Here is a 26,190-nt window from a genome sequence, read left to right as displayed (position 1 = left end):
CTGCCAACACCCCTGTCTCCATTTTCAACAGAGCGCAGATCTTTAAGGACTTTCTCTCAACTCTCAGAGCCACTTAGAAGGAGCTCTAACCCTGTCTCTGTCAGTTTCCTGTCCGAACCGAGCTCCTGCTGCTTTTAAATTTTGCTAAAGGGAAACATCTGTTTCTCTGCGGGTTTGCTTCAATGTCCACGAAGGCGCTGAGGTGGTTTTTGTTTCTGATTTTCTTTCTTTCATGAAACGTTAGCAATTCCAGCAGCCATGTTCTTTGTGTTTTCCCATAATTCAGGCTTTAAATTTAAATGTGTTACTATTTTATGGAGTTTCTTGGGAACTCGGGATTGTTCTGAGGCTGGGATCTTCAGCGTTCTATTGACTAGAATTTATTGTACGGTTTAGCTCTTTCCCTCGTCCCAGATATCTATCAGCTTCATCTTACCCCATTTTACTTTACCTTTTACTCTTTGGAGATATTTGGAGATATTTCTCAGCCCTCATACTTATAAGTCATTACTTATTTTAATACTTTTTTTGTCTCTCCTTACAATTGATTTCTGACCAATCCATGCATTTGCATGAATAGATATCTATACAGGCATCTCCATGGGCCTTTGCTTTCTCATCTAAACCAAAAGATTACCTGATGCTACAGAGCATCCTTAAAAACTCTGAATTCTAAACATAACACACATTTGACTTCCTGGACTCTTTTTTCTCAGTAATATTCCAAGACTGTTTTTTTTCTGCAACTTGTTTGACAAGCTTTTACTTCATAAAGTATTACATGGGCACATGACAGAGGAGGGATTCTGGAAGACAATGAGAAAAAATAGGTTGGGATTCAGAAACTAGCCATGCTTTGCTGTCAATCTGAGATATTAAAAAACAAAAACAAAAAAACAAAGGCAAAAACACAAAGATCCCATCTGTGACTGAGAGATGAAAAGCTATGAGCAACAGACGCTCTCCTTGAAGAAGCCTGTGTCTGATTCCCAGCTCACTCTTTGGATGACTTACAGCTGGCCATCATTCTGTCTGAAGTGTATTCTTGCCAATCGTTTCCTTGGTCCTTTAACTCAGTGCCAGCTCTCTCTGGAATTCAGTCTCCAATCAATAACTAGAATGCTCATTTTGTAATAAGAATGTTAAAATATACCTTCTGACTTAAATTTCAAATTTTAAGGTGTTTTATTTCATTTAAAGGTATGTAATATCATGCTTACCATCTCTTGGACCTTACAAATTGTCCTTACTTGTTTGTGTCAGAAACATACAGCTGCATGCTGGTCTACCATTTTCTTCTCCTCTCTCCTCTCTATGTGGTGCTACATGGAAAACTTTCATTTCACATGTAGGACACTAATTCATACATGTATCCTTGCCCAGGGAGATGGTTTCAACAGGGACACCAACTCCTTTACTCCTTTCCCATTCACAGTAGCTAATACAAAGAACTGGTGAATAGCTGGAGGTAAGAGTGAAGTTCAAGTGAGCATCGCATCCCTCCCTCTCTGTAGCTTTACAGGGTAGTATCTACCTTGACCTTCAGTGAGCTAAGATTGCAGTTCCTACGAATCTTCCTATAGACTCTTTATGCAGGTTCCATTAACTTCTTTCTTTCCTTTCCTCTCCAAGTCTGGCAGAGCATCGTATTTAGAACTTCAAATAGTCCTTTGGCCAAACTTGATTCAATTATCATGATTGCCACGTCTGTCTCATCTGCTGGGATTCTGATCTATGGAGCTCGCTGCAGTTGTTCAGATTTCTAAGAAAAGTTCAATGCTAATGATAGTAAAGTTTCTTTGATGGTAAAAAAGAAGCAGATATATTTCTCAGTATTGGATAAGATTTCCAAAAGACAAAAATGTGGAATGAAAATCTTGTTGACTGGTAATGAGACAGTAGTCCCCAGAGGGAGCAGAGGTCAAATTAGTGGAGATACAGGCATGGAGGGAGGAGAAGAAAACATGTAATGGGGAATCAGAAATAAGGTAAGTAAAAACCTACCCAGAGAAAGGGGCAGCTCCCTACAACAAAATATTATAAACAAACAATAATAAAACTCAACAGAGGTTTGAAGTCATCTTTCCCAGGACATCAAAGACAAGAGCATATTTTCTGAATAGACTAAACACTGTGATGCTAGCAATTAGGCCTTGGTGAAGTTATGGTCTGGGTGGACAACCCAAGTCTATAGACTACAGTGCAGGGTGAATTTTGCAACAGGGAAATATCAAAGACACGATTCCTTTCTATTTGTGAAGAGAGGGGCCAGAGAGGCTTTTTTTTTTTTTTTTTTTTAAATCTGTCACTAAAACCACCACAAGGGGAGAAGGAAGAGCCAAAGGCACTTGTGGCTTAAACTGATTGGGAAGCACACACTAATGAGAACTAGGAGGCCGCCTAGACACCAAATAAGACAGTTAGCTGTAAGACATTCAGAAATGTGTGATGAGTGGAGTGAGCAGTAAAAAGGCTGTTTGATAAGCTCACTAATGAGGAAAGAAGGGAGCTTGTACAAGTCGACTTGCATGCTTAGGACGTAGATACTGTTTAGGTCAGGGCACATGTTTGTTTTTTTACAGATTGTTTTCACACATTAGGAGCATGGCTTTAAGTATTTCTCTGTAGATGTAAAGATGAAGAGCAGATAAATCACAAGGCGACCTTGTAGTTTCAATTACCTTTGTTTGACCAAAAAATGAAATAGAATTCTTAAAAGCCATGCTATGAGACTGTGTGTCTTTCTGTGTCTGAACAGGCCTGTTAGGACAGAACAATGTACATGTATACTGTGAAAGACAGGGTCTTTATATCCAGAGTGAAATGAAGGCTTTCAATGACAACTCTAATGTGGGAAAAGAATGGAAACTTTCAGGACCTAAGGCTTTGAGCGTTCTTAAAGGTCATGAGATACGATTTCATATCTCACAAGAAATCACAATGTCAGGATCAATGTGTAAGCTATGTTTGTCTAGACTATGACAAGTAAACCTTAGAGAATGTGTGTGTGTGTGTGTGTGTGTGTGTGTGCGCGCGCGCGTGTGCATATGTCTTCAACATGTTGAAAAATTGGAAAAGGGATAACAGTTTTTTATAACTATTAAAATGACCTGTAAATACAGTACACTTTGGTTAACTTGACTGATCTGAGTTGAACATTCTGTTCTGACAAGTGGTGAGTAGTTATGAAAACTTAATGTTTTGGTCAAAGCACTCTTTCAGCAGATTCTAAGTCCTGTAACTTAAAGCATGTTTAAAATCCACCATATTTCCATATACTTATATTTAAACTGGAGGGAAAGATAATCACATCCACCTTCTACAACTGAGGAACGAGTTAAATTTATTGCACACAAAGCCTCTAAGTTAGGATTAAATCAATGCCAGCCTCATTGCAAATCTATCAACAATGTTAGCTATTATTGAAAGCGACACTATTTTAAGTCGACGGGCTTTGATACCTATAGTTTTAGGGACATATAAAAAAGGAAAAACTGGGAAGTATCTCCTAGGAAGTACAAAGTGCTAATGTGAGTCCATAAATCAGTTATGAGAGCCCAACTCCTATCATAATATAAATTTGTTAACAGGGCCAAAAAAAGATCCCAAAATTGGGAAATCTTGTGCTTGTACTAGGTTAATAATTAGGGAGAAAGGGTGGCTCTCAGTGATGACTGCACATTAATATGAAGTTTTAAAATAAATTAATTGGTCTCTTTGAAATTAAGTTAAAGCAGTATTTTTAAAATAGACACACAAAATGAGATCTAGAGATGGTGCTTGCATGGGCGTTGAAATAGTAACCAAGCTTGAGAAGTCCTGTTGACGAGGCAATCCCTGCCGTGGATATGGAATTAGATCAGCTTACAATTAGTCTTCCCGTGAGAGAGTAATGTGATTTTGCTATTCTGAGATAGAATGGTAGATGATGATATGATAATTTTTAACCTTGTCCATTGATCTCATTCTTTATATGAATGTACATTAATTCTAGAAGTGCTATTTTTTTTTTTTTTGAAGAGATGCTAAATCCCAACCATAATGTATCCACCTAACTCTAGGGTTTCAGAAATCTTCACTGCAAACAAGAACTTCAAAAGTTGATTTGTTTTTGGTTTCTCGACTGAGGATGAGTTTTGTAGGACATAATGCTTTGTTTCAAAAAGAAATATAGTTTCTTCAAATTCTTTTTATATGAAGAAAAATTTATAATCATGGAATTTAACACATACACTCACAAATTATAGAATTGTGTCATATGCATTGGTCAAACTTAATCAGCATGTTGTTGAGAAGTATTTTATACATAATTTAAATTTGCATATATCTGATGCATTTTGCTAGTACAGATTATATCTTTTTATTCAACAACTGTCCCATTAAAAAATGCATATTTTTAAACCTTAATTCAGACTCAATGGGTATTGAGCCATAAGAGCTGAAACTGCAAATTCCTACAACTGTAGTTTTAATTTACAAATTGTGAATGCAGTATTGCTTTTTGCTGTCTGGAAATGGCTTAAGTAACTTTGGGTATAAAAGGGACATGAGGAGCAAGTAAAAGAGACTTTATCTTTTTGCTATTTATTGATAACTGCATGTAATTGCAAGCTCCATAATATGGTGGTTTGAATGAAAATGTCTACCATAGGCTCATAGGAAGTGACATTATTTGGAGTTGTGACCTAGATGGAGTAGGTGTGGCCTTGTTGGAGGAGGTGTGTCCTTAGGGGTGGGATTTGAGGTCTCAGATGTTCAAACCTCAGGAGTGTCTCTGTTCCTGATGCCTGCTAATCCACACAGTAAACCTCTTGGCTCCTTCCCCAGCACTATCTTCCTGCATACAACCAGGCTTATGGCCATGATGGCAACAGATAAACCTCGCAAACTGTCAGACAGCTCAAATGAAATGGTTTTTTTTGGATCACTTGCCAGGGTTATAGTGTCTCTTAACAGCTAGAAAAACCCTAAGAAGCATGCCCTCCATTACTGGATTTTCTCCTAAGTATTTAAGTTATCATCTTAACTATTATTATCTTAATATAACTTGTTATCATCTTAACATATTGACATAATTTTTAACAACTGTATGATTACTCAAGGTGGATTTTTGTTATAATTTCTAGGAGCATTGCCTCAGACAAAGGCACTCTGAAACTGCACCATTTAAATTGTGTGCCAAAATTTCAGGAAGTGGGATCTTCCAGATATTTCTCATTTGAAAGACATTATTTATTGTAGAAAAGACAATCAGAATTGAAATTTTTTTCCTGTCTAAGGACCAAATAGGTTTCCCTTATTTGGGTCCTCTTAGTAGCTAAGGACCAGCTTTAAACTGATGCACCTTTATTGTCTCAATCAGTACTCACAGTAGATACAACTCTGAAGACACAGATAACATCGACAACCACTCTCAAAGATCTACCAAGCCCTTCACTAATTTTCGTTAGAAAATAAAACAGCCTTTCGAATTGCTCTCCAAATCTGACCTGTCTTTGCTCCTGACAATTAGAGTTTCTTCTCTGTCTCCGCTGTCTTCTCTGTGTTCTGCCTTTACTTCTCTTTGACTGGCACGCACAACTTAGTCAGTGTGTTCATAATTGTCAGTGATCTCCCAGTGGATCCCCATTTGCCTTGGCACTGTGTTCTTTTAAAAACATGTGTAGATATTGTCATGGATAAGTAAAACTATTTACTTTAATAATGGTGTGTTTGTGTGTGTCTACGTGCGCATGTGTGTGATCATTTGTGCCCATGTGTGCAGGCATGCCGGCGATCTGTACTCAGGAGTCCTGTCACTTTTTGGGATCCAGCAGAGATTAACCTCAGGTTCTCAGGCCCTTTTGCCAATTCCTATACCTGTTGGCTCTAGAGGTGAAACATCTTTGATTCCTCACTGAACTAATTCTTTTTCTCTTTATTCCCCATACCTCCTTCATATACTATTCAACTTTTTCTCCAGCATTTTTCCTCCCTCTGTGCAACATAACATTTCAAAGTACACCTTACCTTCAGGAGATTGAATGCAAGGTCTTGAGCACACTAACTAAATGATCTAACATAGGGCCACAGCCACAGCCAATTTAAAAATTATGAAGACGGGGATCAAATTTGACTTGTTTCTGAGTCTATAGCACTTGAGAAGTATTTTGCTCAGAAATAATATATTCAAAATATATGCTCCCCAAAAAGTTAAACAAATAAAGTTTCTCCAACTGCATTGCTTGAGAAAGGTATTGTTTATGAGAAACATGCTGAATGAAATCTCTTAACACATCATTAACAAGATTTTTTTTAAGGGGACGTGTCATTCTGAGCACTGTGTGTTGAGTTCTGCTAATCATGATGTAATCTGTGTATATTCAAATAGTTGATCATCTCATATCTCTAATATCTTGCCAGGAAATATTGGAAGGAAAATTTACTTTTCTTTAATATGGTACTTTTTGAAAATGATGCTAAAAACGTTTTCAAGCTTAAAAGTCTTGTTTTCGCATAATTGAGTAAATAGAGCATGTAATCCTTCTAGGCATAGAGAATTTTGCCAATTTCAACAGGAAAATTTTATGAAACTGTAGAAGAAATATCTTGTTTAATCTTTTCCTCTAAATGATCATCTGTAAACATTGAAGATTTTATTCTATTCCTTTTCATATAAACAAATATTATCACTGTATTCTCTACATAAAAGGGGTATTTGAGCAAGCAAAGGGGAATCCAGGTAAGATCATAAACCTTTGCAGTACAGACAGGAGAACTGCCTCTTATAATTGATAAGGACATCTCTCATTATTAACTCACATATGAATTTAAATCCTATTATTTAAAGCATTCAGACCCACAAGTATTTTATTTTACAAAATATGTACTGGAGGAAATGAAGTGACCATTACTAGTTATGTACTGAATTCAAGTTCTCTATAAGCACTGATTTTTCAAAATTGGGCATTTACGGACAAAGACATACTAGTTTCAACTTTGTTTTTTCAACATTTGAAGAATTTTTAGTTCCTAATGTGAGGACTGTTCACTACAAGCAACTGCAAAGACTCTATAGACATTGTTAATCCTCATGGAGGATACAGGAACTAGGAAGGCAAGATACAAGCAGAAAAATGTGAGACCATGTAGATCATGGCAAGAGTAGAGAGTACAGTGAAAATAAAAACAGCAGGATGTGTCTGTCTACTTCTGCCTTTGGTGTGATAATCACCTACTAATAAGGACACAGAAACACAGAAATTAAAATGGGTGTGGTCTGGCTGGTTGGGATTTAGGTATGAATTTATGGTTATCTGAATGCTATTGAATTGTATTGAATCTGTGTGTGCTTCTCGAGGTGAGATGTCATGAGAAACTCTAGTAGGAAGAAAATTGCTGCAATAGTATGAATTACGGAAATAAACTATGTTTCCACACAGACATTCAGTATTTGGTAACTTATGGAGTTTCTAGAGGTTATGGATCATTATTTCATTGGTCCCAACCTGCTTTGTTATCACCTCTATATTGAAATATTGGTCTCTGGGAATAGCCTAGACAAAAATTATCGCATGTGTTGAGTGTTGAGAAACAGTCAAACACAGCCTGAAGGAATGGGATATAAAAATACTGACTACATCAAATAGGCCAGGACAGCAATCAAAATAAAATACTATTAAAACTGATAAAATGCCATTTAAAAATAATGTGGTCCAGTCCAGCATAGCTATGTTTCCTTGTTCCACGGATTCACTAATCTGTTTATTTATATTTTGAAAGGTATACAGTAGGGTCATCATAATTATGTATTAAAATTTTAGTATAATCCAGTAAATATGATTATTTACTCCATGATCAAAACTATTCCTATCTCTGTGAGGTTATAAACAATGGCAGATTTGTTTACAAATTTTAAGGTTTTCATTGGCATGAGCTTCTTAGTGATATAAGAGTGAGATGAATATTGTTACTCTCATAGGCATTGTACCAGTATAACACACTTAGGAATACAAAGCTTAGACCCAGTCCTTCTTTAACTTTTTTAACTGATTTAAGATGGTCAGCCTGTGAGTTAAGGGATTATAGCAAATTCATGACTTGGAGTTTATTATAAGGGTGTTCTCTATGTTTTATTTAGAAATAGCTGAGTGGAGTTAACAGGCAACAGTCCAGATTACCTTACATGGATAGTTGGTTTTCAAAACATCAGAAATCCTTAGAATTGACATGACAAACATTTCAGTATTAATGTCCATTTTCATTAGAGACCTGTCTGCTCCGGACAGCTTCCTATGTTAAACTCTAAGAAGAAATTGAGCATCCTTGGAGTTACTCCAGTTGTGGTGAGACAGCCACTAGGCAAGAATTGCCACTTTCCTTCTACAGACAAATTACTGTCCAGAAAAGGACACACTTGCAGAATAGTCGACTGATTATATCTGCCTAGACAGAGTAATCAGCCCTTAATAATTCTGCAGCACTAAGGTCTGTCAGATGATCCTGGGCCAGAAGGCAGAAGAACAGATGCTCCAACGTTTTGAAGTAGAGCGAGTGTCCAGGTGTTCAGAGGTCTCTATAAATTGGCTAAGTTTTAGAAGCTATGCTTTGTGCTTCCCACAATTATAGTCAACTCAGTCATTCTGGATTTCTGATGGGGTTGAAAACTTATAGCTATTTACTTTGAGAGAAAAGATCTGAGTGTATGGTCATCAGCTGACATTCATCCTAAACCCAAGGAAAAAGCCAGGTTCAGAACTAAGTGTTTTAGTTAGGATAGATGACAGAGGTGCTGGTTAGTCAACAAAATGATGGACTGGGTATTAGGACTATCTTGTACCTCACTGGTACAAATAGGCATAATTATGCTCTAATTGTATTTTGAGAGAAAAGTTTCCTTTTAACAGGAAGGGTGATGTGTAGGAGGAGCTAAGGTAGGAGGAGTACTGAGAGGAAGAAAAGGAGTAAGAAGAGGAGAAGAAGAAGGAGAGGAGAAGCTAGGTGATGAAAGAGAGATAGAGGGGGGGAGACAGGGAAGCAAATGTTCATGTATCTCCACCAGTCAAAGATAGTTGATATATCTAGGTTGGGTAGTGGGTTACACCTCTGATTGAACAATACCAAACTTATAAAGCCTATGATTAACATTTCTTAAAAAATGTATAAATGCAAAAAGGAAAAGGGGGCATGGGATAGGGGTTTTCTAAGGGGGGGGGGAATGGGGAAACGGGATGGTATCTGAAGTGTAAATGAAAGATCTAATAAAAAAATTAAAAAAAAATAAACAATGGCAGAAATACTTAACATTGAGGAAAAGCATTCACAAGGGTTTCGTTCTTTTCATTAACTGTTACACTAAATCAAAGTCAACAAATTAGAGGTGCAATGTCCTAGAGTTATAAATCTTTAAATCATGGATATTTTTAAATGATGGAAACACAAGTATTACCACTGTTGAAAAAAGAAACTATTTTATGAAAAATAATTTACTATTCAACAGAAATAGACTAAATACTGGTTCTAAAAAGAAAAGTGGTAATGAATTTGAATGAAAGCATGGAGGACGATAGGAAGGATTTGAAGAAGGGGAAGAAATGGAGAAATGATGTTATATTATAATCTCAAAATTAATCTAAAAAAGAAAAGGAAAATCTTTTAAAAAATATTCAATAGATTTGGATGGGCTACTTTGAAAGCTGGTGGGAAGGACAGATGAGCTGATATGGATGAGTTAAAAGTTGAAACATTATCCTGGCTTAAAAATTTAGAGGCTGATAAAAACCAAAGTCATGATTTTTATGAATATATTTGCTCTCTGGTAGTAGGTAGATGAAAAATGAAGAGATAGTGCACATAAGACCATTTTCCTGCCTTCACTTTTAATAGGAAACTGAAATCTCTGATTATCCCAGTGTTCTTCAATCATTATAAAATGATGATGTGTAGTGTTAATGCCAGGATGAAAAAAATGTTGATTTCTGAAATATAAATTCTGAAGCACTTCTTAGCCACATTCATCCTTTAACTTTCAAACCTCTTAAATATTTTACTCATGTCTCCATGACAATCTATGCTTTTTTTATTTTAATACATTTTATTTTGATAAATACATGTATTAATCTTCGAATTTTTGACTTACAGATATCACCTCATAAAATAAGATGTCAAGTCATCTAGCACGTAGTTGAGAATTTAGCATGTAGACAGCAGATGTCTGGTGGATTGATAAACATACATTAAAAAGTGAAGTGATCATATTCCCTGCCTTAACAACTTTACTATTTCCTAGTTTCAAATGTTGCATACATTATAACCTAGATAAAATGTTTGCACACAGGGACAATTTACCAAAAAACCTGAAGCTATTTTTTTTCTCATTGATATTCTTTAAAATATAATTTTAAAATGAATTCTTCCAGAATTTCATAGATGCTTAAAAAGAATTCTGAACATGCTTATACTTATTCTGGCTCTGTGCTAGAAGATGAACTGTCTTGGTTTCTTGCAGACCTTGTGTAGACTACAATAGTTCCTTGTGAGTTCATCAATGTAGCTCTCCTGAATAGCCTATAGAAGGCTCAAACAATAGAAGATATTGTTTCAGTGATTAATATTTTTAATTTGATTCTAGTAAATGACTATTAGTTTTTCTGTACCTTAGGCACTGCATGCCAAGTGCTGACAACACAGATGGAAACAAATAGTGTAATATTACTTCACTTTTTGTCTAGGCTCCAAGAGGGACCAAGGCTGAATTGCCTAGGGTGTAGCCAGGGAGTCTAAATAAAAATGTAGTATGTGGCCTTGATTTACAGAGAAGCATAGGAACCAGATTAACAGTGGAAAGTAGATGCAATTATAGTATAAACTTTCACCAAGAGAAAAAACTGCAGCAGACATGAGCCTGTGAACTATAACCAAACCTATGCTTCCTGAACTTCTCAATGAAGGTGAGCAGCAATGTTTGAAATGAATCTGTACTACTAAATAAGGGACCACACTGATTTACTTAGTATTTCACTAAGTATAAGAATAAAAAACCTTACCTTTATAATTAAGGGTTTTGCATTGTTGCTTTTTGTTCTCTATACAAGCTAAACATGCAGTGTGTGTGTGTGTGTGTGTGTGTGTGTGTGCCACATATTACTTGCTGATTAATAGTGTTCAAAAGCTCCAAGAACAACAAACCATCTAATAGCTTCCCTGATGTCATTTCTAAATTTCTAATCGAGATTGCTCATCACAGCTGCATGCTCTCACCTGTGTTCAGGTGAGCTGCTGCATTGGGAGGAGAAACATGATGTCAGTCCTTGTCATGGCGAATGGTCAACAAGGTAGTTACAAGCAGCCCAGCCCATCTTTTGTCTTTATGTCAGAGAAAGAGACGCATACTGAGAGTGAATCAGTTCTATGACTTCAAGCAAGATGGAAATAAAAAGGTCTCTATAAAGGAAGACTGACCTGTTATCGAAAATACCATACTTATGTGAAGTAGCACCTTGACATGTGGGTTATTATGAGCTGTTGACTCTTTCTGTAAAACACAAGCCATTGTATAATTTGCAAAGGATCAACCAGTTAATATCTGGTTGTAAATGCAGGCTACATAGAAATATTATTTCTTTGTCTATTGTTCAAGTTTCCTTGGCAACAAAGAGTTGAATTCTTTAGTGATTTTTATATAATCTTGTTTTGAAAAGATTTATAAACTAATGAAAAAAACCTAATCCACTGAATAAATATATACTCAATGTATATGTAATACTAACTAACTAACTATGTGTGTGTGTATTTAATTTTTCAAGAAAGGATTTCTCTGTATAGCCCTGGCTGTCCTGGAACTCACTCTGTAGACCAGGCTGGCCTTGAACTCAGAAATCTGCCTGCCTCTGTCTCCCAAGTGCTGGGATTAAAGGCATGTGCCACCATTGGCCAGCATATAAATATATATTATATAGGATATATGTAGATATAATATGCACATGTTTCTATATAGTATAAGCAAAGACATGGGCTCAAATATAAATCATAGCAACTGTTGTCATATTAATTAAATTTCCTTTGTTGCTGTCCATAAATTTATTCTATAAAATGAGAAAAGAATGAGCACAGATTGTGGTAAGTAGACAGTAACCAAATTCTTATGTATAACATGGGCATGATCATGGAATTCTGAGATGGAAAACCTGAAACTCAACAAAAAAAAATTCAGGGCAATTTCATTGCTGCGTGAATTAATTACCAGATGTCTTTATTTTCTTATATTCATATAAAGTCTTCATTACACAGACACACACACATACATACTAAACTATCTAATTTTGATATAAAAATCCAAGTTAAATTAACAAATAGACATACTATTGAATAGATTTTTAATGTAAGGAGACTGTAGTATTTCAGTATGTCTACACATGTGATTGGATTTTCCTTTACAAAATTCTGCAAAAATTATTACATTATGACAGAAACATAAAGAACAACCAGAATAGTGTAAAAGGTATTTATAGACAAGCAGAGTGAAACATTCTTTTTATAGCATACTATTCATGTTGTGTTGAAGCTGCTCACATGTAACTAGTGAATGGTGGCTCTACATCCAACAAATGAATTAAGAAGATATTCTTTGGAAAAAAGGAAGCTAAGCTGAAGATTTTATATTTAAATCATTAGGACCCTCACCTCCTTTAATTTACAGACAATTCAGAAAATGAGAAATACTCTACTTTCTGGAAACTTTGTGATCCTCACAAGTGACAGGTAATTTTATAGTGAATTTGGAAGCTGGGGAGTGTAGTAGCTTTCTAGAGGGCCCATGTCCTGGATAAGAGGCCAACCAGTATCTGATTTAACTTGAGACCCACTACTCAAGAGGGAACCTATGCCTGACACGGCCTGAGTAGCCAGAACCAGAGACTGAATAGCCCAGAGACCTAGGGTACAAACAAAACATGACTCAATCCCCAAATCAATGGCAAGCCTCCTAATGATATTCTATTTTATTTGTAGGTCAGTGTCTTATCTAATCATCAGAGACACTTTCTTCTGTAGCAGATGGGAACAGGTACAGAGACCCACAGATACTCATTATGAGGAAATGACACCCCAAAAGAGGTCTTCTTTGGGTCTGTTTCCTCAGAACTCAGGAATTCCATTGAAGACTGTACAGAAAGTTTGTAGAAGTCAGAGGGGATGGCAGACAACAGAATAGTATGCCCCCACTGAATCAACTAAACGGGGCTGACAGAGACAGAAGCAGCAAGCATGGGCTCAGTATGGGTTTACATCCAGTACTCCCTCTGTGTGTATGCTACACCTGTTAGCTTGGTGTTTTTGTGGGGTGCCTAACAGTGGGAGCAGGCTTTTCTCTGACTCTTATACCTGCTCCTGGGATCTCTTCCTCCTGTTAGATTGTCTTGTTCTTATTTTATGTGAGTGTTTTTGCTGTGTCTGTTACATCTTGTTTGAGTCTTGTCTCTTGGCTGTTTTCTGAAGGGATAAAGAGGGGGAGTGCATGCCAGGGAGAAGGAAGATGAGGAGAGGAGAAGGGAGGAGAGAAGGGAGAGGAAACTGTGGTAAGAATGTATTGTATGAGAAAAGAATCTATTTTTAATTATAAAAAATCTAGCATACTTAACAATAGTTTTATAACTACTCTATAAGTGAAATAAGCTTACTTTAAAATATGTCCTTTCAGAGTTTGGAAAATGGTCCAGTAGTTAAGAGTATTCTTTGCTTGTTCAGACAACCCTACTTTAGTTCCTAGCATCCATATCAGATGGCTTACATCTGTCTGTAACACCAGCTCCAGGGGACTCAACATCACTTCTTGGTATCAACAGGCATCCACATACATGGAATATATTGACAAAGACACACACATACCTGTACAAGGAAACTTCTGTAAACCACACACACACACACACACACACACACAGAGAGAGAGAGAGAGAGAGAGAGAGAGAGAGAGAGAGAGAGAGAGAGAGAGAGAGAGAGACCCCTTTGAGTCAAAGACAATAAGAGATTTCTAATTATCCAAGATTATACAGAATATCAACTGAACAGCGAGAGAAGAAAAACGGGGAATTTAGTTTATGGATTTGTTGAGTCAGTGCAGTGGGCTGGGCTGACACTTGCTTTCACAGCATCTTCAACTTGCTTCCTGTCAGCAGGTGCAAGGTTGCACATGTGCACATTGCTGGCACCTGTGGCACCTGTGGAGCATCATCAGGCCCACATCAGCAATTCTCCCTGATATTTTACCTGAAGGTGCTGCAGTTTATTCTGAGCTCATGAGGGGCTACTTCACTACCTAACTATCACTCTGGGCCCTCTGTTTTCTTTGAGACAGGATTAAAAATTTAGATGTGTATTAACTTATCAAGGATTTACAGCCTTTTACAACAGCATCAAATATTAAAAGGAATGGATTTATTTTATACAAATTTTTCTTTATAAGTTTTACTGTAATAGACCTTTGTCTTGAAGAAATAAAGTGAATGTGTTCATATGTGTGTGTGTATTTACTTATATATTTACATACCCAAATTTAGTATGTTGAACACATGCAAAACTACTTGTATGCATTGACAAGAAAGGCTATGAATGTGAAGAGGAATGGGAGTGGTATATGGAATCATGTGGAGGAAGGAAAGCAGAGAGATTTCATAATAAAATACAATTGAAAAGACAAACAACAGAAAAAATATGTTTGTTATATTAAAACAAATTAGGACTCAATGAAAAATGATACCTGATCATTCATGTTTTTAAAGACAGCACTGAAAGTACTTAGTAAAGAAAGACATCACAGTTGACCTGTACCTACTCTGTCTAGACCTGAAAAGCTCAATTCACACACGTGTTTGCAGTGAAATATATTTAGAAACTCTATGTTCCATGCTATCTATGTTCTGTAGACGCATACAATCCTATAAAAATAAATACATTTGGCTTTACCAATTGCAAGTGTATAAACTGCAAATTAGCCCTCCAGATTGGATGAGAAGTATTTTTCAAGCTTTACCCCATCAGTTCCCTTTCTGTGACATCATCATTGTCTTTAGCCCACTGTGCAGGCAGATCTGATCAAGAGAACTTTGTAACTTGCAGTGACCAAAGACAGATGTCAGCATATGCATCTGTTTCCCCACATGCATGACTTTTTTTTTTTTTTATATGCTGTAAACCTGAAATCTTAAATCATAACCTACTTCTCAGGCACCATTCTAAGAAGTTTCCTAGCTTTTTCACTTGATTCCAACCAATATTAGAGGGAGTACCACTCATTCTGTTAGATGTTTAGAATGTTCTAAATGCTCAGTAACGTTTGTGGTTAATTGTACTATTTCATCCTTTAATGATTGCTAAGCAACGATAGATGGTGAGTAATCCAAGGGTTCAGAACTGTGTAAATACCTCTGCTGGCACACCAGGTTCCTCTTCCTTCAGGAAGTAAGTTTGAAATTGGCAACTTATTTTTCTATAAAATTTAAGTTTGAGGAAATCCATAGGATCTGCATTGAAGGGCTTGGAGGAACAGAACACAACAAAATATAAAAATATGAGATCTGTTTAATCATTTTCTACCCATTTTACAAAATGAGCAAGATAATACGTAGCTCCATATAAATAACCCATTCAGCTACTTTGTACCATAGAGGACATGTGCTACTCTGTGCGACATTTACATATTGCTTCTCTTCAGACTCTTATAATGTGGCTGTGTTAACTCATAAGTGGTGTGTGTAGTACACTGTGGATATATTTATTCACGTCTGAGAAGCCAGGTGTCTGCTGTGTGTCTATCTGGCAGTGAAGTCATACGTGTTCTGACAGTGTTGCCTCTCAGGGCACCACAGAGCAGCTGGTCCAGAGTTCTGCTGATCTTTTCTTCCTCTCATGTCTGGATCAGTGCTGCCATAGCAGAACGTTCAATACTGATCACCTGGCTGCAATCCAGAAGAGAACAGAACTGTAAAGATGAGAATCATGATACCACTGAAGAGCTAAATGGCCTAGATGAAAATCCCACCCTGACTAGAAGAAATTATAAAATCATTTCAAGATTCAATTTACAAATTACAAAATAACCATTGATATAATTGTTAAACAAAATAATAGAATGTCTTATAAAATAAAATTCCTCTTATAAAATACAATTCCTTGCTGAGTAATCCAAAGTCTACCAATATGTTTAATAAGTCACTCTCTAAATCATGAAAACTCCTGCCATGAATTCCAATGCCTGATAAACTACATAAATGTGTACATGTCATGAAGTGAATTCACGGGGAAAGAATATTCTTACTGTTAGTGATTTCTTAATATTTGAAAAATTATTGAAAGGAACTGGATGCCTTTTTATGTTTGCCTTTTGCTTTCTCTCTTTTTGGAATCAATGAGCAGTATAAAGGCTGGATAATTGCAATGATTGATGAAGAATCAATCTATTGCAATTAAATTATTGAATTTATTTGAATTGAAAACACTTTCAGGAACTCCTCTAAAATTTTGTTTTCTGTGTTATCACTTTATTCTTTAGTACAATCCGACTTTAACTTGAGGTCCAGTTAAGAGGGAGTAACCATTCTCCAGTATGTCTGTCCCTTTAAGTACATTGTGGGAATATCTGTGGACCAGCTGATGGAGGTTCCTGAAAGGAAACCCGAGTATGCAGTAAGGAAGAAGATGATGGTTTGAATTACAAGTGAACTGAATTGTGTTGTTCCCATTTTTCTAAATCTTAGATCATTCTGCTTTGTCCTGATGTAGCTCTAGAGCCAGAAGTGATCACTGATTTGGGTGGAAGACATACAGAGAATTTTCCAGTATTTATACTATTCAAGAGCTTGGCATCTCAGTGAAGATGCCAAATTAAAAGCAGTGACAAAATAGATCAAAAACAAATCTTGTTTAATATTAACTGATGAGTACTCTTAATTTTTTAAAAATGTAATACTAATTCCATTAATCCTATACAGGTAATTGAAAAAAATATGTCAAATTACTTCATGTTTCTGTCTTTCTCATGGTGTCCTATTTCTGTCTATCTCTGTGTTCCTGTTTAGGTCCTTCCTAGAGTTTGTCTTCCTCCACACTACTTTCTGCAGTGTAGGCATGGTGGAGGGCCAAGGGCTTAGGTGTTTGTCCCACCGATGTAGAAGACCTTCTAACCCCACTACAGAAGCTAACATTACTTTATCTCAAAATGAAAACACATATATACATCTATAAACAATTAAAATTTGAATATTAAAATTTTCATCAAATTATGTAGAAACAGCAAGTTGGTGTTCAAAACTGAAATTCAATATAAATTTTATAATTTATACAAATTAAATATTAATGAAGACAGGAATAAAATAATCACTTGGAGAATAATCCTGAGGCAAATAACCAAAAAATTGATAAGTGGCTTTTGTGAAATTATTAACTTCTAATTATTGAAAGGAACTATCAGGAAAGTAAAATTTCCGCCGGGCAGTGGTGGTGCACACCTTTAATCCCAGCACTTGGGAGGCAGAGGCAGGCGGATTACTGAGTTCGAGGCCAGCCTGGTCTACAGAGTGAGTTCCAGGACAGCCAGGGCTACACAGAAAAACCCTGTCTCAACCCCTCCCCCCCAAAAAAAGATTTCCTTGTACAACTGGATGAAATTGTACTTGGAAAAACAAATATAATCAACAACTATTATCAAATTTACCAAGAATTCTTAAAGCTTAGTAATAAGAAACCAAAAAAAAAATTGATTACAAACAGAAAAACCTTGGACATATTTAACCAAGATAAGCATAAGCATATGGATGGCAAACATATCAAATATTCAGGACAATTAGGAAATTACATATGAACACAATTAAGGGCCCTCACTCACAGAATGGAAAGACCAAAATGCAAATCATTGACAATAAAGGCCGGCAGAGAATCATAGCAATGGGGACTTTCTTTTGTTTCTTAATGTTGAAAAACAGTTTGATGGTCTCAAATGCTGCTAAACTTACTCTTCTTACTATCCCAAGGAATTGCCCTCAGTGATATTCACCCACATGGATTGAAAACTATCTTATATTCTTATATTCAAACATAGTACATGATATTATAACTATATTATTCACAACTGTCTACAATGTAAAATAAGCAAAATTTTGTTAAGTAGATACATGATAGAGGGTTGTATGGGATTTGTCAGTTATTATATACAATTATAATAAGACCTGAATTGTAGAAACATAAAAGGATATGTAAGAATTTTAGTTGTATACTACTAAATAAAAGAGCCAGTCCATAAAATGTGCATCATATAGGATGCTAAGTGCATAACCATCTAGAATAGAGGGAAAATAAAGTGCATTTAAAAATTGATTAGAAGTTCTCAAGAGATAGTAGGGAATGAGAGAAAAATAAGAACAATACAAGTGTATTAGGTCAGTAAAGTCTCTGATAACAGTGAACACTCAGCGATACACATTGGATAGAATGCATGGATTCCTCAGCACCAAGAGTGAACCCTAATGAAAACATCAGGTTTTGAGTAACAATATGTCTGTTCAAGTTCACGGATTATAATAAGCACGACACTGTAGTGAAGAATGTCCAGGAGAGGATGCAAGTACCTGTGTGTGCAATTTTGCTGGAAGAGAAGAGCTGTAGAAATTGTGAAAACCTTAAACGGCTTTTAAGATAAAATTCATAGACTTAAAAAGCTAAAGAATCAAACTTAAACTGAGCAACAGGCTGGCATATCAAACACATGGACAATGGAAAAGTCTATGGAAGGTTAGAAAAAAATCAAGAGTTACAAGGAAGGTGTAAATGAAACACAGAATCCACGCTACTTAGCAGAATGACTTAGAAATGGAGAGAGAGAGAGAGAGAGAGAGAGAGAGAGAGAGAGAGAGAGAGAGAGAGAGAGAGAGAACGACGGCCTCACTGAGAACAGGATTAGCAGTTCCTTCTGCATGCATGTAGCAGGTGATGATTAATCTTCTTAGATATTTGACCGGAGAAATGAAAGCTTATTTCCATCCAGAGCTGATGAGCACATTTTACTTATAATCAACTAGAACAAATGAACTGTCCTCCAGTTAGGCAATACTTTAAACATGTTTGCATATCCATATAACAGAATACTATCAATCTACAGGGGCAGGGGCAGGGGAGTGTGAGTCCACACAGTTTGTTTCAGTTGACAATATTATGTTGAATAAAAGAAGTCAGCATCTAGGGTCATATAATATATAATTCTGTTTATATAATACCTCAAATAACATAAAATATAGTATTAGAATATAGACTAGTGTTTCACCCTGGTTTGCTATATCAGGAATTATAAATATGAAGGAAAAAGATAGAAATATTTTGGGGCTTCTAAATTTACACAAATCTGGTTTGTTAGTATTTAGATATCATAAATTCCGTAGATAATGATAACAACAAAAAATTTAAATTCTATTCACTTTTAAAACAACATAAAGCTATTAATTAAAATTAAAACTACTAATCTTATTTTATGAAGAAGAAAGAAAGACTCGTAAAAACTTAAAGTTTTGTTCTCACAGTTACAAAAGTTAAATCACAAGAGTCAGGAATCAACTTGAGACAGTCAGTCTCCACCACATAGCTTCACACAGTAGGGTGAGGGTCATAAATTGTTGCTGAATTAGTGCAAACATGAGAGAAGACAAAGAATCATAAACCTCCTTACATGGGAATCATTTGTCTATCTCATCTTCTCTCTGGCAATCATCTTTCTTAGAACTTCAGTTAAGTAAGTCAATAGATTCCAGGTCAAGTAAGACATGTGGTCATTTCACAACCTCACATTCTGACAGAACAGTGATAACCAGGTGAGTGAAAGTAGAGAGATTTGGGGATCCTCAAGCTTATTTTGTGTCTCCCAGAGGCACCTGAAGGTCCCTCAAGCTCTGCCTGGGGAAATGCAAGAAGGTGTCACTAGAACTTGTACCTGTCAATCATCCCCAGGAAGTAGTCAATGAGGAGAAATAAAACACTTAGCTGTGTAAGAAAGTTTTATGAGAAATGGTTTTAAATTAAAGATGAATATGCATGCATATGAAACAGTATGTCATAAGATTTGTCTTCAGCTATATGAAAGGACTTTTTCCAAAAGTTTTCTTTAATATAGGATCATCCAGATAAAAGTGCATTAACATGATCAGAATTGGATTTCATCTTTAACTATTGTATTAAGGTATTGATACAATAATACATAGCCAATCCTAAGGATGTATCAAATCCAAACTTTATACATTAGAATATTTAAAATGGATATATTTCTTGGTTGAAAGGTGAAAAATTAATGTTTTCAATGGGCACAAAGTGAAAAACTTTTAATATAGTTATTCAACAAATTAAGCACTTAAACTTTAATTTAAAACTGTTTTCTATGTTACATATAAAGAATGTCTCCTATAATGTGGTTAGGAATGATTGAAAAATGTCATATACCATCCATTTATGAAACAACTATAATTTTCTCTATTTGTTCAGTGCTACAATCTTATTGTGCAAGATGGTTAGAAAAGAGAAATTTCTAATATATCTTTATACTAAACTATTGGATTTTTTTTAAAACCAACTACATTGCCTGTATTTATTTCTTTAATTTTATACACAATGTCTTTTCTATATTTGAAAGGAAATTGCATGAACTTAAAAATAAAATAGAATTGTGGACAGAAAAGCTCTTCCCATGGTGCTCAGGTGGTTGCATTGTGTGTAAACAGCACCCTTTGAAAAAAAAATCAGGTCAGTTTTCCGAGTTTCTAGAATGACCCATTAAATTATGAATTTGGTAACTTATATCCTTCATATAAACCTAAACCTAAACAAAAACAGATTACTAAACCATTTAGATATGTCAATTTATTTAATACAAAGAGAAATATGTTAAATTCACAAGAAATTTAGCCTTTACTGTATTTAAGTCAGTGATCAAATCCATCATCACCATCACAGATGTAAATCAAATTAATGCCATCGTGATGCACTGGCTGCTTGCTTACATACTCAGATTTCATGCAAACCTCCCATGTGTGTGCCACAGAAACACATCCCAATTTTCCAAAATTTGGAACTAGAGTCCACTTAAGAGGAGCTAATGCACAGACCCCAAATAAAGGCACTCTTCAATGAAGAACTGTCACCATATTTAAACATCGCAGTCAAGCCAGATAAAGAAAATTTGTGAAATGTTTGTGAAAACGTCCTGATTGGAATAAACAACAACAACAACAAAAAACTGTATATAAAGACATGAACGGGCGTAGCAGGATAGCTTGCTCAGTTAAAAACAAACAAACAAACAAACAAACAAACACCTTGCCTTACAATGTGGTTGCCTGAGGTCAATCCTCAGAACCCATGGAAAATCTCATACACAGGTTCACACTGTAATCCAAGCTCTGAGGAAGTAGAGACTGGTACATCCCTGGGGTTCACCAGTCAGGTCATCTAGTCTATTTCATTAGAAACAGGTTCCAGTAAGAAGCTCTATCGCAAGAAACATGGACAGCTCCTAATGATAACAGCTTAGTTTGACCTCTGTTCTGATAGAAAGCCCATCCACATACATATGTGCGCATACACAAAAAATAAGGAAAATACAATGTGATAGACTAATTCTCAAAATTTGAAGATGGATTATAGCCTATATAGCTGCACCTTATTGCTGTTAAATTTCTTTTATTTTTTTATTAGATATTTTATTTACATTTCAGATGCCATCCCCTTTCCACATCCCCCCCCCCCCCGGTACAAAACCCCTATCCCATGCCCCCTTTTCCTTTTTGCTTTTATATACTTTTTGAAAATGTTAATCAAAGGCTTTATAAGTTTGGTAATGCTCAATCAGAAGTGTAACCCAATACCCAACCTAGATATATCAACTATCTTTGACTGGTGGAGATACGTGAACATCTGCTTCCATATCCCTCCCTCTCTTTCTCTCTCTCATCACCTAGCTTCTCCTCTCCTTCTTCTCCTCCTCTCCTTACTTCTTCTCTTTCTCTCAGTACTCCTCCCACCTTAGCTCCTCCTACATATCATCCTTCCTGTTAAAATAAAACTTTTCTCTCAAAATACAATTAGAGCATAATTATGCCAATTTGTACCAGTGAGGTACAAGATACTCCTAATACCCAGTCCATCATTTTGTTGACTAACCAGAACCTCTATAATCTATCCTAACTAAAACACTTAGTTTTGAACCTGGCTTTTTTCTTGGCTTTAGAATGAATGTCAGGTGAAAATCATCCACTCAAATCTTTTCTCTCAAAGTAAATAGCCAGGATTGGCTATGAGACTCTAAGTTTTCAACCCTGTCAAAAATGCAGAATGACTGAGTTAACTAAAATTATGGGAAGCACTAAGCATAGCTTCTAAACCTTAGCCAATTTATAGAGACCGCTAAATACCTGGACAGTCCCTATACTACAAAATGTTGGAGCATCTGATCTTCAGCCTTCTGGCCCAGGATCATCTCACAGATCCTAGTGATGCAGAATTATTAAGGGCTGATTACTCTGTCTAGGCAGATATAATCAGTCGACTATTCTGCAAGTGTGTCCTTTTCTGGACAGTAATTTTTCTGTAGATGGGAAGAGGCAATTCTTGCCTAGTGGCTGTCTCTGCACAACTGGAGTAACTCCAAAGATGCTCAATTTCTTCTTAGAATCCATGACAGGAAGCTGTCAGGAGCATACAGGTCTCTAATGAAAATGAACATTAATACAGAAATGTTTGTCACGTCAATTCTATGGACTTCTGACTTTTTGAAAACCAACTATCCATGTAAGGTAATCTGGACAGTTGTCTGTTAACTTCACTCAGCTATTTCTAAATAAAACATAGAAAACACCCTAACAATAAACTCAAAGCCATGAATTTGCTATAGTCCCTTAACTCACAGGCTAACCATCTCAAATCAGTTGAAAAAGTTAAAGAAGGACTGGGTCTAGGCCTTGTATTCCTAAATGTGTTATTCAGGCACAATGCTTATGAGAGTATCAATACTCATCTCACTTTTGTGTCAATAAGAAGCTAGTACTAGCTCTCTTAATCTCTTACTCTTAATCTCTTACCCTCCTACCCTCTTGCCTCTCTGTCCCCTCCCCCTCTTCTCTTCCTCTCTCTCCACGTGGCCTGTCCCTACTTCTCTTTTTCCTCTCTTCTTCCATCTTCTTCCCCCCACCTTTGCCCTATCTCCTGAATAAACCTCCCCACCTTGGAAAAAAAAAGAAGCTTGTACCAAAGAAAACCTTAAATTTGAAATCAAAGTAAATTTTGTACCATTTAAGAAATTATAACTTCATTTTGATAATAATTATACAGATTTCTACCGATAGGTTATGGCTATGCAATAAATCCTAGCTAATCCTCCCTATTCCCACAAAAGCCGCTATTTTTCCCTAGAAAAACAGCCCAATATTAACCACCTTAGTCCCCAAGCCCAGGGAATAGGGGTGCTGACTCTTCATTAACTTCTTCAAACTGATTACGGGTGTTGAGATATTAGAATGCTGTTAAATTTCATAATTGTGACATTACTTAGAAACTCACTCTCACAGCAATCTCCTTGATCCTCTGGCTTTTACAACCTTCCTGCGACCCTTGGGTAAGTTTCTTAAGGCTTAGGTGTCGGAAGTATTTTGTAGATTTATTATATAGGCATAGGCTCCAAAATTCTGCATTTGTATTGGCTGTGGTTTTCTGTAGTTGTCTCCATCTGCTGAAAAGAGAAGTCTCCTTCATGAAAGGTGAAGACTATATTTATCTATGGTTAAACATGTTTACATTGTTAGTGTTTATGTTGTTAGCAATGGTGCTATTTTGATAAATTAATGCTTGTGTACTCTTGACCAATAAGCATGACTTCACGAGCACTGAGCTTGCTTTCCTGTACCAGGTATAGCTTCCCATTCGGTAAGCAGGCTACACTTGTGAAATCTTGCCAATGTGATAGCCCAGATGTGAGCTGAACAAGGACAACACTAAAGGACATGACAAGGTGAATGGAGAAAAGCTCAGTGCTTCAACCCAAGCAAAGGAACTAGAGTCGATGGAAGGAAGCTGAGAGGCAGAGTTGGTTGTGTCCAGAGAAGATCTTACCAACTGGTTGCCCACTGTGAATGGTCAGCCCTGAAAACATATATACAAGTGACATAATATGGGCTCAACAGGTGACATTTGGAATCATATATGCATGCAATGCAATAATAATTAGTGAAAAAGGAGGACACAGATTTGAAGGAGAATAGGGAGAGTTGGGGATTGCATGGGAGGTTTTAGAGGGCAGGAAGGGAGAAAACATAACATAATCTCAAAAATTATAATTTAAAAGTCCATGAAAACATTTCATAAGCATGATAGCTCCAAATTAAATAGGCTGTAAAACTCTACAAAGTTTACAGAAGCTTTACAAACTTTTTGACAACATTTAAACTAAAATTATAATACAATAAAAATTATCTTAAAGTAGCACATTATGGTTTTTTTTTTTAAGAAAATGAGGTTAAACATCAAAACCATTTTCATTCTGTATCAATTTTTTTGACAAATTGTTATGTTTCAAAGATAATAACTTTAAATTCAACTGTTACAATTAAAAAAGTTACAGAAATGAAAGTGAAATGTATTCTGGTATTTCTAAAGATTTAGTTGAGTCTTAAAAAGTTAAGTGTCTGACAATTACACATTTTCATGATTATAGTGTTGCAGTTTATAAAATAGATTTCTTTTAAAACAGAGATATATGTTTATATATCATACAACCCAAACATGAGCAGAACAACACAATATTTTAAGAGGAAAAATTTCACTTTAATAATGAAAATATTCACACAACAACACTATAACATTTATTACATTTTCTAGGAATTTAAAATACAATTCCTTTCTTTATTATGGCTGTTGTTTTTTCATAAGTTTCTTCTAAGAGAGTAGCATAGAATTTCAGACAGGAACATTGATAAACATATTTTCCAATACAAACTAAAAGATTACCTTTGCTTTTCCTAGAGCACTAAAACAAAATGTACTTACATTTTATAGTGCCAATTCTTGAACCTGATAAAAAAATAAATTTTTGCAAGCAGTCTCAATACATAAAAAGGCATAACTTTCTAATTTAAGCCTTAAAAAGTGTCTCATTTTTCTAGAAATAGCCAAAGTTATTTAAGGCTTTTTTGTTTATTTCAGAAGCCAAAGAGTCTCTCCATGTGACAAAAAGATGAGGACAGGTATGTACTCCAATAAGGAAAAGGCAAAAGCAGATTGAGGTCAGTGAGAGAACCAGTGGAAGAGGTCCAGCATAAGGAATAGGATGGCTCCATGGAAGTTTTGGGAGAGAAAATCTAGCTTGCTATTGTTGCCTTATCTCACTGTCTGCTTCTGTTCTTAGCCCCTGCCTTGTAGCTCATTTACATATGTATGCTTTTGTCTAAGTAATCAAAGTACAAAATACAGAAATGTATGAGGCTAAAGACATAGGCTCTCTGATTCTCTGACTTTCTCTGACTCTGTCTGTCTGTCTGTCTGTCTCTCCCTCTCTCTGTTTCCCTCCCTCCCTCTCTTCCTCCTAACTCTCTGTGTCTCTCTGTCTCTGTCTCTCTCTGTCTCTCTCTCTGTCTCTCTCTCTGTATCTCTCTCTCTCTGTATCTCTCTCTCTCTCTCTCTGAATCGCTCCAGGACTATCTTCTGCAGGGGGGCACACAATGTCTATAATCAGATGTGACATCATGCTTAACTTAGAATTATTATCTTAGTGTTTTGAATTTCTTCATATGTTAGGGAATGGGGACCTGGGTTTTTATGTTCACATGCTACATGAACTATGTTACTGTTTTGATGTCCTATCTATTAATGTTTTATACTATTGCTGACCTTTTTTTTTTGCCTGTGTGTATGCATGATGTGTGTGTGTGTATGTGTGGTGTGTGGTGTGTGTGTGTGTAACATGAATGTTTGTGTCTGTGTGACTGCAGCTGGTGATCAAGAAAGCATGACAGATATCTTTTAGAGTTCTCTGCTTTATCTCTTAAGATAGGATCTCACACTGAACCTGCCAATTCTCAAGTTTTTGGCGAGATTGTGCAGATCTCCAGAGATTCATTCTTTGTGTGACCCACCTCTTCCAGAACTGAGATTACAAGTGTTCATAGCATGCCAAGACTTTTATTTTTTACATGAGTA

Source organism: Arvicanthis niloticus, chromosome 4 (assembly GCF_011762505.2).
Source record: "Arvicanthis niloticus isolate mArvNil1 chromosome 4, mArvNil1.pat.X, whole genome shotgun sequence".
NCBI classification, from domain to species: domain Eukaryota; kingdom Metazoa; phylum Chordata; class Mammalia; order Rodentia; family Muridae; genus Arvicanthis; species Arvicanthis niloticus.
Note: the sequence above shows the minus strand (reverse complement) of the source record.